General features: G+C 42.3%; 1 long non-coding RNA gene across 12 annotated transcripts in view; it reads right to left on the bottom strand.

Annotated features, from left to right (window-relative positions):
• LOC115493779 (uncharacterized) overlaps positions 1 to 18554 on the bottom strand; it is a 399735-nt gene that overhangs the window by 137670 nt on the left and 243511 nt on the right. For 5 of the 12 annotated variants that reach the window (XR_012053939.1, XR_012053929.1, XR_012053930.1 and 2 more), the window contains one exon: positions 9188 to 18102. The exons of 4 other annotated variants lie outside the window; for them this stretch is intronic. This is a non-coding gene — a long non-coding RNA (uncharacterized lncRNA). Of the gene's footprint in view, positions 1 to 8; positions 18103 to 18554 lie in introns of those variants that run through there. 3 more of the 12 variants (XR_012053933.1, XR_012053937.1, XR_012053935.1) reach the window with 3 other exon arrangements.

An 18554-nucleotide genomic window follows, 5' to 3' on the forward strand; every position in this document is an offset into this window, starting at 1 on the left:
CTGTAAGAAATCATGATAACAAAGTGTGCTTTAATTTATGCAACCAGCAAAGATGTAGAATTCTGAGGCAAATATGTAGAAAACCCTCCCCCATCACCCTCAGGGAAAGTTGTATGTAGAGACCTATAGCAAAATGAGTTTGTTTTCCAGAAGGATAACAGCTCACCTTCATAAGAAAAAGATAATATTTAGGTGGCTGCTTCCTCCTTCCTCCTCTCCCCCCCATCACTAAATACTGTTTGTATTTAGCATAAAGATCCATTAATCGGGGGTAGTTTTGGTTCCCATTCAGTTGATAGATCCAGAATCAAGCCCTGAATTTCCTTGGGTCCAGGTAATTTAAGGATTTTTAATTTAGTAGCTTCCACTCAATTAAGAATTGATGATATTTTTTCCACTGCAGTAAATGGAAGGTGCTTTTGTCAAAATACCTGCTACTTTTTGAGAGTGGAAAACCTGATGGTTTCTTAACATGTATTAAGGAGCTACAGATCTTTGTTAAAATTCTTTTAACCTAAGTTAAAAGAAAATTAATTAACACATAAGGCACATTCCATGTGAAAAACAAAGGAGGTGTTATGAGATGGATAAGAAACTTATTCTCTTGGACTGTGGTGCCTCAATGGGAAATCAAGGCCACTGCAGGAACTCTCGTAGATCAGATAGGGTTGCCTCTACCCTTATTTTGAGGCACAAGTTCCAGCCAAAGGCTGTGTGACCATCTGTGGCTGCTTGTTTGAGGGAACAGGGCTGCATATTGTCATGTTAGTGCTTTTCAGCAGGCAACCAGACTACTGTATACCCAGGTACATTACTCTGTGCCTCAGTTCCCTGTTGCAAGAGGGCATCAGAGGCTTCATTTACTCACATTTATAACATTTCTGAGATCATAGAATCACAGAAAGAGGGAGATTACCTTGCTCAAAGAGGGCCACAGCTCAGATGCTCAGATGCTGGATGCTATACAGTAAGCTAAGTTGGCTCTATCTAATCACTACTTACAAGTAGGAAATAATTTCAGGTTTGAGGTTGATTGTTCTTGAAATGCAGATGAACGCCTGCCATTCCCTCCCCCTCCCGCCTCCTCTCAGACCCAAAACTGGTATCAAAACTGGCAACTTTCTTTACATCTTTCTTTCATTCTTCATTCATGAACAGCACAGCTAACAGTGAGAAAGATGTGAAGACAATAAATATCACATTTCAACAGATGAACCCTCTCTACTTTTGCATTTTAAAGAGCAGTTTCATTAGAATCCTTGAGCCCAGAGACCAAAAGGTAACTCACTCTGCACTCTATTCCCATCCACCGAGGAGAGGCATGGCAGATGCTAAGGGTGCAGGGTCTCCAGGAGGAGCCCCCCAAGCTCTGTACCATCCCAAATGGTGCCCACCTGCCATGGCAGCCAGCTCTCCTGGGCCATGCTCAGCTCCATCCAGCTGGGAAGGAAACTGGCATTGGAACAGGCTGGGCAGAAGTGCTCATGCTTCTCATGGTACCATCCAGGACACCCAAATGCCACAAACCCTGTTTTCCATGGAAGCTCAGTGAGGTGAGGAACCACATCACCACCCGAAGAAACCTACTCCAGGCTCTGGCAGACTCTCTTGAGCAGTGAGCTGCAAGGTGGAGGTCAGGCTGGTGGGATAATTCTGGCCCTGTGCCTTGTCCTCATGCTGGCAGCAGGAGTGCCTTGGCCATGTTGGCTTCTGCACAGGGTCATGTGGCATCTCAGATCAACCACATCCTAAACCATTCAATGCTGGTTCTCTCCCTCTCATACAGTAACTAGATTGATAGATTGAGATTTAATTAAAAATGATCAGCTACTGCAAGGACAGGCTTTTTCTTCTTTTTTTTTTTTTTCTTTCCCCAGGCACTTGGTTTGCATGTTTACTGTGCTAAAAACAGTTACGAGCAATCTGGATAGCCCTCTGTTAGCTGTGATGAAAACATTCTCCTTTATATCTGACAGTGCCTGCCACTGAAGAGGCCCAAGAAATATTTCAGCTCAATGGGGAGTGATCCTAGCTTCCTACAAACAACACACTGAAGACCTGATGCTGCCTTTCACCTGGGTCCAGTGCTGTGGCATCATCCCTGGTGGTGATTTGGGCTTGTTCATGGTTGTGACAGCCAGGACACAGGTACTGATGCTTGTGAGCTGCAGTGGGATACACCCTGTGCTCATCGTCCCTCTGCCGCACCACGTTGCTGACAGAACTGTGGTAGATGTGAATGCGTGTGGCAAGGAGCTTGCTGTCAGGGCCTGATGCTCTTGGATGAGACTGACACATCCAGCAGGGAAAATAACAAAACTCTTTACAATCCCTGGCCTCTGGTGAGCTTGGGCATCAAAAAACAAGCTTATACCCAAAATATTTGCAGAAAAATATGAGCCTGAGAGAAGGCTGAGGTAGAACACAGTAGCAGCTCAGAATTCTCAAGCCAGATGTACCCTCTGCCTTGGAAATGCCTGACCATTATGTCCCCTTATGGGACGTAGCTGAGGACCACTGCCCATTCAGCAGCAATGTGATGCTGCGGCCATAGCTAGCTCTCCTTCGTCTCTCTTCAGTCTACCTCGTGGCATCTTTTTCCAGAAGCAGTTATACAAGCCCTTTCCCCAGCTGCAAAGCTGTTTCCTGCTCCTGCATACCACTGATCATTCCCATGGTCATCCTGCAGTTCACCACCCTCCCTGTTGCTCCTGTGTGAGGCCATCTGTACGCTGGGGTAGAGTGAAGAAATCCTCAGTATGGAGCTGCACTGAGCTCTGTGGTGAAGTAGGGCAAGCAGTCCTACAAGCAGAGCTGGCAAAAAAGAAGAGAAAGTTCATCTTTTCTTTTCATTGATAAGGAATCCATTCCTTACCAATTCAGTGCTCTCAAAAGTCCTTCTGATTTGCTTACAGACCTCTACTGATAATGCAAAAATTATCCTTCCTTCCCATCTCACACACAAACACAAACATTTGGTTAATCTCATGGTTAGGATTATTATTTTGTAGGTGCTAGTGAGCTGTAGCGAGTCAGAGCATTCCCAAAGCAAAGCTGCTTTATTACCAATTTTGAAAATGCCTCTGTCCATCATTATCGAATATCCTAACTACCCATGTTCAGCAGCATTCTGCTGGTACTTAGATTATGAGTCACTGGGTAATTTAGCCCTGTGAGTGAGATTGTAAACTGTTCTCCCCCTGCCTTTTCCAAGAGGAGATGCCAGTGGGGGACCTTCATTAATATTCACTGTAACATGCATCTGATAGCCCCCCTCAGCCAGTGCATGAAAATACACAAGGAGAGGGGGAAGAGCAGAGGGAGAGCTTCAAAATGTTTGTAGCTAAGGCAGGAGGCAGGGATGCACCCTGAGCTGTGTCTGTCAGTCTGACAAGGACAGCAAGCATTTGCCATCTTTATGAGCCAGTCTTTGTGGCTTTGCAAGCATTGAGGCATTAGAAGAAAGGCACTGGCTCTGGTAGAGGAATAATAGCAGAGCTCAGGTTGATAATGCTGCTAAACAGCTCAGTGTTAGGGCTGGATCTTGGGTGTGGATGCAAGTGACCCACTTAAGGTTTTTTGTTGCTGTTGTTCAAAAAACCTCACCGTCTACCTTCTGTCCCATTGAGACTCAGCTACGACAGAGTCATACTTCATATTCATCTATAGGAACATCTGGCCCATGTCTAACATTTAATTTCCACACCATTAGAGTCAAACAATACGTGTACATCAGTAGATAATGTAATGCATTATCACGCAAGGCAGAGAGCAGCAATTTATTAGCCTAATTTAAAATAGCCTTCAGCAAAAAATAGTGCATCTTAATTCATGGATCTGAAAGGAATGACATATTTTCCTGTAAAATGCAAAGGTATGAACAGAGACATGGTTTTCCACTGTGGTGCATATATTATTTCTTTTTCTTGTAAATCTTTTTAAAGATGAAATATCAGTTCTCTGTCCAAAAAGAAGAAAAAAAGAAAAAATAGGGAAAAAAAGAGAAAAAAGGAAAAGTTCAAAACCAAGGTACATCCATAATAATACAAAAGAAGAGATCATACCAAGGGGACAAAAGAGAAAAAGCTGCCCCAGAACACAAGCAAAAGTGACCTTTCTTTTACAGTGAAGTTGTGATCTGAATGTGAAGATCACTCAGACTTTCCAAGCTCATATTTCAACAAATCAGGGCACCTCAAGTGCACATCAAGCATTTCCTCCTCTATTTTTTTATCTATTTCTTTAATCTGTCTTTTCCAATAACAGACATTCTCTGGATAGGACCAAAAATATCAAAACAAATTAGAAACCTTTGCCGACCTAGCTAAATGAGTCACTTTTCACAAGCCTTTGATTAAAGGCCATAACTTCCTTCTAGGGGGAAATTAACTTCCCGAATGGCAGAGCAACAACAGGTTTATGTGACACCCAGAGTTCACTTCAGTTCTCTGAAGCGAGAGAAATTCTCTCACTTTTGGTTAATAAATACATCACAGGCTCTGACAATACTGCTCAGCTCCAATCTCTAATGTACCCAAGGTTTACAGCTGTCTGAAGCTGAGATTTGTATTTGGCAGCTTTTCTGGCTAACCTTTTTTTTTTTTTTATTATTTGACTTTAAAATGTTGTTGAAAAACTACATAGCCTTGGCGAAAAGTCTAACCCAGTAAATCCTTTTGTTTTCCAGGATTGTTTTTCCCACAGTGGAACAACTGTGCTAGGAGAACTAGGGGGCTGCCGTGCCCTACCTGGGATACAGCCTGTAGGTGGGACAGTGCCCATTCCCTCAACAGCACTTTAGAGAAAGCAGATTATGAGGACTTGTGTCAGGTGTTTTAAGAGCTTCTTGGAAGACTTAGGTACAATTACCCATAGTTCTGGATCTGATCAGCTTGCACCCTGCCAAAACTGAAACTGTGCAGCAATCAAAGCAGAACTTTTAGATGACTGCAAAACCTATAGGATAAAAAAAAAATATCTCAAGTATCTGCGTCAGTGCCACCCTTGTTTGGCAGCACCTGAACGGAGATTACCAAAATCTCAGCTGTAGACTTTGTCCCAGACAACCTACAAATGAAAATCCCAAACAAAAGAAGCCTTAAGGTTACTTATTCTTTTGGCATTAAAGACAGTGATCTCCTTTTCATCCCCATGAAGTGCTCCTTTCAGTGGGCTTGCACAGAATAGCATAGGGATGATTTGTCGTGGGGAGTTATAAAAACACAGAGAAGAAAGAAATGGCAGCAATCCCAGTTTCTTGTGGAAGCTCTTCTGGTCAGCCAGGGGCAGGGCCTGCTTGCCGACCATCTACAATGTCACAACTGTACTCAGGCCAAAGAGCTGGGCTGGGAGGGAAAGGGTGAGGGTGTATGAGCACACTTCATGTGACCAGGACATTGAAACTGGAGGTACAGCCCCGTGCAGAGAGTCCCACAGAAAAACCGTGACAAGGCATGCTTATCAGCAGTGTCAAGGGGAGTTCTGGAGCTGAAGCTGAAAAACTGGTATGTTTGACCAAATTAAACAAGTATTTAACCAGAAAGACAGTTTCCCTGCTTGGAGAAGGACGTAGTCATGTGTGTAGAAAAGTACTCTGCTACAGACTTAAAACATGAACAGGGGCAAAAACAGGGAGGATCCAAAATCCAGGCAGGTTTGCTCAGCATTGAAACTGATCTTCTGAAAAGTACTGTAAAAGAAGAAGGTGTCAGAGATTTAGAAAGAGTCACACTTGACACACATCCACTTGACACATGTCAACAGAAAGAGAAAACCAGTAAATCTTACACCAAACAAAATTCCTTTCATCCAAATGGCTGGTGTACTGGAAAGCTTCATTTGGATGCTTTGCTTACTGGCTGCAATACAGCACCATGGCTTGGGGTGGGGGTGGGGGGTTTGCAGTGTATGAAAGAAGTGAATGATGACACATTAGCAAAAGATTTTGGCTTTTCCATCTCAGCTGGAAAAGAAGGGGAGGGTCTTCTGTCTACCATATTCTATAATATATTAAGCGACCTGGAATAAAATTGGTATACCTGACTTTCTGTTTACCATCCCCTTAATAAAAGGCATGGGAACATATTCTCCTGTCACAGTTACTACCCTTGTAAGGATGCAGCTTATGCTGAGGTACCTGTGTCTCCCTAGAAAGGAAATAAGACAAAGAAAAGGTGCTTGCATTAATGCTGCCTCAGGGCACCAGCAAGTTACGGGTTGGTGGGTTTTACAAGACTACTTACTATGCTATTCAATTAAAAAAAAGAGCAGTTACCATAGCAACACCCACATCTAATGGCTCTTATGCTACCTCTGAGATACAAAGCACCTTCTTACTGAGATACATTGACCAATACAGCATGTCATGGGAAGTTTTATGCTTCAAGCAATGGTTTAAGGGGGAGAGTGTGTGTTCCAATAACCAGGCATATTTATATCCCCAGGTTGTAATATTAATTTATAACAAATTGTTTTCATTCCTTGATATCTCTTTTCTTCCCATTACCGTTTCTTTTCTAATAGCACTTCCATTTTTTTCTTTTCCTCACCTCCCCAGATGGATGATATTTGATTAAGTACAGGATGAGATTTGCATATGAGAGCTCTGGGATATGTCCCACTGTTAGGTGGGTCATATCTGTCTGTATATCTCATATCTAGGAAATGCTACCACCTTATCATAGCTGAGCACTTGTGGTGGCCAAAGGAAAGCTGGGGGTGAGGAGGTGTTAGTGGAATGCAGCCTGGCACTGTTGGCGGTAAAAGATGGATTTGCTGTCCTGGAAAGGGATGAAGGGCAGCAATTTTTATTTCCTTTGCCCAGCAGGATTAAGTGGGAAGGTGATGTCATGGTGCATTTTCCCCAGAGGTGTAGAAGGGGGTGCATAAGTCTCCTTCTTGTCCTTTGTTACAGGCATGGTTGAATGGGAGAGAAGTTATACAAGCCCTTGAACATGGTGAAAGCAAAGTTAACACTCTCCCAGACATGCTGGAGCTGGAAAGCCACAGTCAGAAATGTGAGGAAGAGAGAAGGCACAGCTGGGCCTCAGGATGTCCTCCTCATTCCTTGGCCCTCTCTACAGATGTTTTATTTCTCTGCAACAAGTCACAGAGGCAGAGCAAGATGCTGCAGGATTCTACATCCCCTGTCCCCAGCTGCTGGTTTAAATGTACCAAGTGGCACATTGCTGGGCCATGGTCACTTGGGCAGGCAGGACTGGCTTCCCTGGAGACCTTGGAGGGATGAGGGACAAATGCTAGAGTCCCAGAGCTGCTTAATTTTCCCTGGGCAAAACCCAGCTTGGGCATTCTGGGTCTCACAGCTTTTGTGACACTTGAGCTGTCACTGTACCTTTGAAATGTGGGGTCAAAGCTGACAATTGGTTTCTAGAAACAAAAAAGAAAGTGAATCTTCAATAACCTCTGATTTTGAGTCTTCTAATTATCTAGTCAGCTCAGTAGGAGAGAAACAACATGTTTGTCCTTCCTACACCAAATATTGCTTGTAAATCAAACCAAAAATTTCCAGTAAAAAAAGAAAGATTTAAAGAAAAAGGGGTACCAATTAATTACAGTAATTATTACTTAGATATAGATTATCTTCAGAAACACAGGACACTGCTATTTTTTTCTGCAGCATTACTGAAAAGTGTCTTTCATTCAAATTGCAAGATTGAGCATAATTTCCATGTTATTTTTCTGTGAGCACAGGGCTCCATGTATTATTTGTGATGTTCCTAATTTTTAATTACCCCAAATTAAAACAATGGAGTGATATATGATGAATGAAACCAAGCATATGTTAAAAATGTCTAAACAGTTTTACCTGGCAAAATGAACAGAAATATAAATTGCTTGTAGTGCATATTTAAAAATTCAATAGCAAGCTAAAATTATAATTTGCATTAATGTATTCTGAAATATGAATTATTAAGTGATTCACATTGGAGCAACAAAAGCCAGTTTGGAAAACCTAGCTTTAGCCTGCAGCATTCCTCAGCAGCCTTATCTTCCCAGTCCCCTCTAAATAGTGCTAAATATATAAAGGAGATTCTTCTAATTGGAAAAATGTATAGAGAACACCTGTATAAAAAAAGAAAGCCCTTTACATTTCCAAGCAGCCTTAAAAAAAACCCTCTCAAACAAAAGAAATTCAAATATTCAATGCTATTCAAGTCTCCCATCTCTTTTTTTCTTTCCTTTTTTTAACCCCCTTTGTACTTTGCACTCCTGTAATTTTTTTTCTTTGCTTCAATCCCAGCCATCACATAGCTTTTTCTTTTATTTTTCTTCTTCTTTTTTATGTGCTTTTCTTTTTCCTTTTTTTTGTCCCTCTATTCTTTGCATAGTTTTATTGTTTAGAGGTCAAGGCAGCGACCTGCCAGAAGGAAGCGTGGCAGGCCCCTCTGCCTGTGATGCTGTGGAGGAGCCAGAGACAACTGTGGCAGCATCCCAGAGGAGCACTGAGTGGTGGGACAAGGAAATTTCCCCACCTGTGGGCAGGAGGGCTGCTTTTCTTCTCTAGGCAGTGTCAGGGGTGCACCAAGGATGAGAAGTCAGACTGAAACATTATCCAGTGCTTCATCCAGTGAAATCTTAGTTCTCTGAGTAATACTTCCTCCTCTGCATTGTATAAAAAGGGAGAAACCTGTCAGTGAGGTCTTCTGGGTCTGGGGCTTGGGCTTCATCATTCAGGATTCCTTTATAGGACATTTTTTCCCCCTGCCTTTTTATTTTTGGCTAAGGACGTGAGATCCTGATCCATAGCAAGAAAAACAAGTGCTAGTTAAAGAAGGACAGCTCAATGATGGAAAAGCAGACCCAGATCACTCTTGGACTCCTGTCCTTCTTCTGTTGTGCTGAAGGTCAAGCAATAAGTTTCTGAAAGAGCCAAAATTTTCAGCCTGCATTCCCAGCACTATGCTTTCCTTGATTTCCCAGATCACTTCCTTAGCTCCAACTAACTTCAATGAGAGGACAGTTGCAAAATCTCTTTGTCTTCACATGGCTGAGATGCTGCTGCTTCTCAAAACAATTTATCAGTCATGAATACCAGATCTGTGATGTGCATTGTACAGCTCAAGTTTACAGACTTCCTTCTGCAGTGAGACACAAAGCTCAGCACACTGGAAATTGAATTTCTCTTCATGCCATGTGATTACAGATATGTTCTGACTTGCTATTTCCATTTCTCTTATGCCTTAGTAAAGAGGAAAAAATGGTCAGAAAAAATTACCTCTGTAGCATTATTTCTATAAAAATTCATTTAATATGCAAAGTGTTACTCTGCTCTGGGAAAAGTGACACCGAAGGACTTACGTGTAATTATGTCTGTGTGTTGTGCATATACAAACACACACACACAAACACACACAGAGCGCCTGATGAGCTGTGAATAAAGAAACAAAAAGAGGATGTGACATTCACCCAATACAATAAACATAGGTCAAAAAATAAATTGCCACAGGATCATTAAGAGCACAGTTATGCATGAATAGCTTTACATGGCCAGCAGTCTTGCTGCTCCAGCATCTTGTCATCACACAAGCATCTTTAGGAATCCTTGTTCCCTGTAATATTTTAGTCCTGGTCTCCACTCATTAGAAATTGGTATAAACCTTAAAGATGAAGTGTTTTTTCTGCTTTTGTAAATTTTATTAACCTGGCTGGATATTTTTGTTGTATCATAAAGTTTCAGTTCCTTGAAAAAAATTCTGCTATGTTCTTGGCCCCTGAAATTTCCTGGAGCAGGGAAGGGATTCATTACATGCATGCAGGTAGAAGAAATAATCTGTCTTGCATTAGATTTGAATTTTTCAGTTTTCTATATCTTTGAATTTCGCTATGTTCTGGTACCAGAATCCATCATGCTCACTGGGATAGGAGCAGGGAGGGCAGGACCTGCAGAACAAGCTCCTGCTCATGCAAAGCTCCATATCTCTGCCGAGAGATCCCACTCCAAAGTTCATCTCCCGTGCATGTCCAGTGATGGACATGCATGCCCTGTGTTGGTTGACCCAGGAAGACTGAGCATCATTCCGATTTTGTGGAGATGAATGTATGTGGAGATATGCTCCACAGGAACTTCCAGGTGACCAGGACATGCTGACAGATGAACTGCAACTGGAATGTCGACACCGGCCCATTTTGCCCATACTTAGTTCAGACATCCTGAAGCTCACACTTTGCTGCTTTTCATGGGATGTGGTTCCTAGTCTGAAGCAAACATGGGTAAAGTGACTGGGCTCCACCTACCCCTAAGAATGCATTTCCAGGTAAACCCCTAGCTCCTGCAGGAAAGGAAACATGGGTAAAGTGACTGTGCTCCACCTATCCCTGAAGATGCATTTCCAGGTAAACTTCTGGCTCCTGCAGGGACGCTTCCAGGTCCTGGTGGTCTAGAGCAGCTAGATCACTCCCATTTCTCCACATGGGACAGAACCGAGGCCAACAGCTCCCTCATGTCATCCCGTGCCTTGTTGTTACCCAGATCAAACCGTGTCTGGGGCAGGGGGTACTTCTCCAGCTTACTTTACATTCTGTTTTGGCAAGATTTCTAACCTCTTACTGGCCCAGTGAGCGTGGGATGGGAAGAGTTCCTTTTGGGCACCTCATAGCTGGGTTCCAGGAACTCTCCCCTTGTGTCTATCTGCTGAACCTCATGAACTGAGGCAGCAATTACTGCTCGGGCCCCTTCTTGGAGACAGCTTGCTCCCACCTGCCGAGCTTAGCCGGGCAGTGGTGAGTCAGGGGCCATGCTTGCCCATTTCTCCACATTGTTTCACGTTCAGTTAAAAACAAAGCTGTCAGTAATTAACAAAACATGAGATATTTGAGAAACCAGATTTGCCAAGCTGCTATTTTAGCAAATCATAACGGTGTCGCTGCCAAAATCATCACTTCTCTTCTCCCCTCTGCCTGCCCCCCTCCAGAATCAGTTGTGTGCTGTGAAATTGAAAAACTCTGTGTGAAGGAAGAAAGAGAGGTTCAAAGAGAGCTGTGGTTTTTCAGTTTGTTACACTACCAATGCAAAACATGCCATAAACAAAATTAATGGCACTGTCTAAAAAATTCTCGCTTCTTTGAAATTTTCTTGCTGTCTGAGTAATAATTAGTGAGCTGGTCCTAATCAAACCAAACAATCACCTACCGTAGAGCTTTGAGAAACAAAATTAGCATTTTCTCCCTTTAAACAGAGGGAAATTCAGGCTGGCAGAGTTGTAGTAATTCATACAATGTAGTTTGTGGGCCAAGAGTGAAGTATGCAGCTCCAAAGGCCCAGTCCAGCACTTTGACTGCTGAACTGCAGTGGTGTCCCCTCCTGTTGCAGGATGGGCTCCCAACATCAGAAGTTATTACAGGCCCCATTCTGCACCACACCTACTTAGTGTTTTAAGATGTGTATGATGCTTATATCTCACAAACTTTAACTGGAACAGAAAGGTCTCACTCTCTAGCCAGAATTGCTTAGTAATACTCAAAAAATAATCTAAAAAACTTTAAAAGTGTATTTTTTTAAAGAATCTCAGTATTCACCATCCTTTAGGCTTTGTTCTTAGTTCAACCATGCTAGCAAACTACCCTGACATTTCTAAGAAATCAGGCACAAATCAGGTACCAGACAGGAGTTTTGTTCCAGGAACAAAGCTCTATGAGGTTAGGCATTAAATAGGGTGGGAAAAGCCATATTAAAAGGTTGAGACAAGACCTGAATGGGTCATCAGAAATTTTCTGTCTGACTTCTGTGGATCCTGGATGAGGCTGTGAAAGAACATTATGATTTCACATGTCAGTGTTCAAACTTCAGGATGTCAAACTTAGGACATTTATACTGCCCCATGGCATTTGGATTTGGTAGCACTATTTTTCATATAGTCCAGTCTTATAGGAGACAAATTCTTTTAGAAACCATATAGTAAATGTTGAAGGATAATTTAATACTGCTAATATTGAATTCACTCATGTAATTGATTAGTGCATCTTTGTTGACTCATGATGACATTTTCTGAAGTGCTTAAAGAGCTCAAGAATACAAACTAATTAAAATGAATTTATGTCCCTTTGAAAAAAAAAGAAGCATTTTCAAAGTTGTCCAATTAGGATATCCTTTTCCCACTAGAAATGAGAAAGAGTTGAGTGCCAACTTTCTAAAACTAGTTTTGAAAATCTCACCTTTAATTCTTTCTCTGAACCATATTTTAGTATTTTTCCATCCCAATACATTTATGCAAGCACTGCCGCTCCATCTTGCTCTTCTACTCTTCTAACAGGTATATTCACCAAAGACAGCAATACTGAAATACTCATGTAACCAAGATAACTCCTCCAGTACTGCACCATCACACTTCTCAACATGTGAGACAATGTCTATCCAGGGATTTGATGGAATTTCCTGGAGTGCTTTAGCTCCTATCTAGTTTCCCACTCTCCTCTTGCTGGTTGCCTCCTAACACAGGCAGTCCCTTAAAGCTAAAATAGTCTCCCACCGTCTGTGAGTGCATATGTAGACATGAAGCTGCCTTATTATTCCTAACAGTGACCCACCTTGGCTAAGATCTTTGTTGAGGGTTTCTATGTTGTGCTCCTTCTTGGGAGCTGCACTCGCTCCGTGTACCTGATGCACTGTTAATAGGGGCATTAGCTTTTACAATTGCCCTTACCTTGTCTTAGAGGCATTTGCATAATTATTTCATGCCAAGTAGAACAGCTTCATGTCTCACAGAATCTTTGTTGCACCATTTCCAAGACTGCACGTGGGAGCACTAGGTTCTGGCATTCCTTCAAAAGTGGGTCGCATATCTGAAGGTGTCCGGTACACAGTCTCTTCTCCCCTTTTCCCAGCACTAGCCCTCAAGTGGAATTCAGGGTGTGCTCTGGAAGCCCCTGCTTGGCTGGGCTTTAATACCAGCTGTTAAACATAGGGGAAACCCAGAGCTTGAGAAACCCACCAAACCTCTGATGTGAAGTGGATTTTTGATGAACAGCTCAACAGTTACCTAGTTTAAAGGGTTTTGTAGGTCAGAACAGGCAGAAGAGAGGCCAGTGCAGGGCTGTAACTTCCTCCACAGTCAGCAGGCAATCAGGCATTGTAAGGAGAAAGTCCATGGTGTTCCAACACTGAAGTAAAACTCTGCTCAGGTAGGCTGTTTAGGCTGCTGCTGACCCACACCAAGATGCTGCCTCTTCTAGCCCAGCCTGAGGCGTGAAAGTTGGCTACCATGCCCACAGCACATCTCCAGGATTATAGTCCAATCCAGTTAAGGCAAACTGTGCTTGTTTATCCTTGACACTTTTGATAGTAATTTTTTTTTTTTTTTTATAATTTGATCATTCTGGCCAGGCAGGGAGTGATGATCATACTGGCAGCAGATCTGAACTCAAGGGGAGAGGGAAGCAAGTGCCTATAAAGAATATAACTGATGAAAATAGGCTGTGTTTGATAATCTCTTAGTTCATATCAGCTGCAGCCAAAAGAGCTGGTTTACATCTGATTATAACCTTTGTCTTCTAGAGACTCTTAGTCCCTTGGTGGATCTTAGCAGTTTCAAAAAAATTATCTGCTATTTGCACATCCTACATTGGTTAGGTATACAAGCAAGATATTCCTTACAGCCCCTCCTTCAGACACTCTGGAGACACGAGACAGATGATTCCAGTCTGGATCCATTCCGCTACAATTATCCAGTGTTTTTTTGTAACATATTTTTTATTTAAATAAATCAAGAGGTTCCATTTAGCACATTGCGTTTGTCTTGGCATACACTTCACACATGCAGAAACTCTATATTAAGGCTTTCATACAGCCGTTAGCAAAAGAATTAGCCAAATGCATCCCTGGTGTGCAACTGTACTGACTTCAGTGAAGTTTCACTGGGGTATCCCTGTTCTGTTGATTTGTCCCCCTCATTCTCATTCCAAAAGACAAAACAGGGGAAAATGTATGTTTGTATTTAGTTAATGCAACATATTCCCCATATGAGATGCATGTAATCCCCTGCAATTCATTGTCTTCTACATTGCTTGCTGCTTTAGAGGGCTGATTTTCACATTTATCTATCATTCTGGTTTTATGACAGCTGCCATAACAACATGGAGGTTGCAAGAACAAGCAGTAGGAAGTCAGGAAACATTAAAGTCACCATTTGCCCATAAACATAAGTTAGCAACCTTAAAGTGAGCCTGTTGGCACCAGCAAACACAAGAGCAACAGCAGTCACTAAGTTTTAAGTGCCAGTCACCAAGGATCAGTTCTTGGCCCTTTTTAAGTCTAAGAGTTCGAGGAGCAACATCAAAAGGGTAAGAAGAGCCAGATCCAGATGGGCTGGGCTAGTGTGAGAGGTGGGCAGGACATCACCTGGCTTGCAGTGCAGTGATTACACTGCCTGAGTGTCAGGGCTCCAGGTGTGCTTCATTTGGTGTCAAGGTAACCAGAGCTCTGCCTACTATGAGAGTCTGTCCAGAAAAGCCAAAGCAGAGTGACACCTGTCAAGGAGGTGAGACGTAGGTTGAACTACCCTAAAAATTATTTTTTGTCACTTTGCTATCAAACATTTTTATCAATAGCACGGATGGAAACATAACTGCATTACAGACTGTCACAGAATTACAGACTTATTACATTTGGACAAGAACTAAATGATGACAAAATGCTACAGGCCTGGGGACAGAGTGGCTGGAAAGCTGCCCAGTGGAAAAGGACCTGGATGTGCTGGTCGAAACCTGGCTGAGCATGAGCCAGCATGTGCCTGGGTGGCCAAAAGCCATTGGCATCCTGGCCTTGTATCAGCAGTAGTGTGGCTAGCAGGACCAGGGCAGTGATTGTCCCTCTGTACTCGGCACTGAGGCCACACCTCAAATGCCGTGTTCAGTTTTGGGCCTCTCACCACAAGAAAGACATTGAGGGGCTGGAGAATGTTCAGAGAAGGGCAGCAGAGCTGGGGAAGGGTCTGAAACAAAACTATATGAGAAGCTGCTGAGAAAGCTGGGGGTGCTTAGCCTGGAGAAAAGGAGGCTCAGGGGGGACCTTATCACACTCTACAACTGCCTGAAAGGAGACTGTAGTGGGTTTGGGGGTCGGTCTTTTTGCACAGGTAAAAAGTGTCAGGATGAAATGGCCTTAAGTTGTGCTAGGGGGTGTTCAGTTTAGATATTAGGAATTTATTTTCATTGTGGAAAAAGTCACCAAGCCTTGGAACAGGCTGCCCAGGGAAGTGGTTGTAGTCACCATCTCTGAAAATGTAAAAAAAGCAAGCATATAGGGCATTTGAGGACATGGTTTAATGGTGAACTTGGTGCTGATGCTGGGTTAACAGTTGGACGTGATAATCCCACAGGTCTTTTCCAACCTTAATGATTCTATGACTCTATGGACAGGAATCACTGTTTCTCCTGCCACTCATGCATCTTCCCTGTGTTTTGTAGTGGCATGATCTCTGCAATACTGTCTTTCTGGGTGTAGAAGCACTGATGAGCATTCAGAAAGTATCCATTCAAGATAATGATGGACTTGAGGCACATGTCTAGGGTACTGACTGAAGGGCACAGTGTGGTTAGCATGTCAAGAAGAAGGCAAAAGACTTATTTAATCACCATTTAGACAGGGTGCAGAAACCTGATAATATGTGGTCTTTTCAATTTAGCAGATATGTAACAATATTCTGTGGCTGGAAGTTGAAACCAGTCAAAATCAGAATAAAACTGACATGCATATTTTTAACATTCAGGATAATGAAAATGGAATTATTTCCCAAGGGCTACAATAGAGTATACATCACTGGAAAACTTTTCAATCAAAAGAGAAGGAGTCTGGATTTTTGTTTTCCAAACAGATATGCTCTAAGTCAAGGAGGAATTAATTGAGGCCAGTAGTGCAGTCTGCACAATAAAGCAGATCACATTAAATGTAACCCTTGATGTTTTGAGCATCTTTTACTGTCATAGAGACTCAAAAGCAGGACTGTCCATTTATAAAAATAGTCTTATTTATTGCTAACACATACAGCAATGGGCCAGGACTAACATTATTAGGCTAAGCATTCATATGCTCAGTATCCATGGGGCAGCCACCTTGTGAGTCTCTGCTGGCCAAGGTGCTGTCAATCAAGCAGAGAAGTGTCAACCTTTGTTTCTCCTTACAACATGCAGATGCTTAGTCCTGTTGATGCACTGCCTGCCTCTTCTCTGCCTCCTCTCATAAGGTTTTCAGATCTTGACAAGTCAGTGATGGTTTTTCTGCTTTTTCCCCCTGCTGAATCTCTGATGGTTTTATTTCTCTGCTTCCAGCCAGCACTATTACTGACCTAACAAGCTCACCTCTGCAGTCCCTCTTTGTTTCTTCCTTCTTACCTATCAAATAGCTCTCACCTCCATCTTAAAATGGGAGTGACAGCAACAGCTTATCTGTGTTAAAACTGAACCCTGAGTTGCATAAATGGTTCCAGTGGTACCGTTTGGTTGTGAAGTACTGTTGTGTTGACTGTGAAGTCAATAAACACACAAGGGTCCATATCTGCTCCAAGGTTTCCCCTCATGGTTTGCTTCCCATGTAGACATAGCTCTTAAGGAAAAGTATCTGCTCAGCTTTCTTATCCATGAGAGCTGCAAGCACATCCAGAGAGATAGAAAGAATTATTCCTGCCTTCCTTACTGCCATGTAATGTAAGCCATGGCTATGGAAAGCTGAAAAATCAGCAATTAAAAAGAAATTCTGCTTTTGCACAAATACTGAAGATTATGTATGAGGGCACGTGATTAGGATTTCATTGAGATAGGTGAAACTATTGGATAAATAGTACTAGGTACTGCTGTGCTCTTCTATTTCGCATTTCATATCTCTCTTGATAACTTTAACTAAGCAGAAAACCCAAAGTCATGACTGTGGTTGGGGATAATGTATATGCCAAAGTTCAAAGAGCTACACCAATTCTCTAAGGTGTTAAAACTGCCTAAGAGACATAACTGAAAGAGTGCAGTTTCCCCTCTTCCCCACCCCCCTCTGCCCCATTTTCTAAATTCAAACCTTAATTACAAAACAAAATTTAGCAACTTCACCCTGGGTCCTTCAAGAAATATGTAATAATTTGGATAAAATGTCAACCGCATTATGAATATTCTGCAAATGCCCTATAGAATTATAGTATTTTAATTATGGGAATCTCCAGAATGGAAAGCAAAGGATTCTCCAGCAGTGATAACAAGTGGTACCATAGTCAGTCCTTAGTATCCTCCTTCACAAGCCTCTGTAGTGTGCCACTGTCCTGCGAGCTACACAAAACCTGTGCATGCCTCCCTCTCAGCACTGCTGTGGCAAGCAGAGGGGAAAAAACTACCTTCAGCTTTAGTGCAAAGACTTCCTTGGTGGACAGGCAAGTAATGTTTATTCTGGCTGTAGTATCTCTTTTAAAGGTTACATATTGTTGTTCTTGGAAACTCTACTTAATGGCTCTGTTTGTGTATGTGTGTATGTGAAACTCTGACAGATGGATTATAGAGATTGATTACACTGGACATTTTTATGTACTTGTAACCTGATAAAAAATATTTCATTTTTATACCCATAGATACTTTGAGAAGTAAAATAACAGCAACTTCCCGCCCCTCCCCAGCCAAACAAACCCCCAAAGCCACAACACCCTGGCCCCAACCAACAAAAGCACAAAAGCACAACAGTAGCAGAGATGCAAAAGACTATGAGAGGACAATGACATTATTTATACGAACATCTACCTCACCTCAAAATAAGACTCAAGTGAGTTGCACCACTGAGAGCTCTCCAAAAGCTCCCTATGTGAAACTTCTGCAGGAGGAAGTGACATGCATTCAGTCTGGCTAGGAAGGGAGAGCCAACCTGATGAATCTGGCTAAAGTTAAAACTCATGAACTGAATGACACTTCACATCTCTGTGCTTATGAGATGAGTACCTATTTTTCCTCCAGCTTGTGGGAAAGAAATGCACCTCACCTCTTCTTACCTCTTTCCTCACCCAAGGAGAATCACCATCAGCAAGGTTCTCATAAATTTGTACACATTGGTTTTCTTCCTTTTTCAAAGAGTCAGGAAGATTAAAGGGTAACTGTTCTCTAAGCATTAGGCCACATCTGCTTCTAAAAGAAAAAAAAATCCAGAGCAGGTCCCTGCAAACAATTCTTTGCTTGTTTTAAATTAAAGCACTTCCATTCTCAGAGAGATTGTTTCGATCTGGATGTTGAGGCAACATTTTTGTTGTTTCTTGTTTAAAAGTGCTTATCCATACTCAGTCACAGCAGAGATTGGGCACAGCATTACTTAGCTGTCTGCCTGGGGTGTATATGCGTGTATGGATTTGTCCTATTTTTAAGCTATTTTAACTTATGCTTTATATTCTAGTGCTTTCTGATAAGTAGAGTTTATGTCAGAATAATTGGCCTGAGGATTTTTCTTTCCAGTCCAGTACATTTCTGAGGTACAGCTACATAGAAGATAATGGAAATGCCTCTGGAGTATCTGTCTGACAAGGGAAATAGCAAGAGTAAGGAGTGAACACAAAACAGGGACCTTGTCAAAGAGTGTGCAAGTG

Source organism: Taeniopygia guttata, chromosome 2 (genome assembly GCF_048771995.1).
Source record: "Taeniopygia guttata chromosome 2, bTaeGut7.mat, whole genome shotgun sequence".
NCBI lineage: Eukaryota > Metazoa > Chordata > Aves > Passeriformes > Estrildidae > Taeniopygia > Taeniopygia guttata.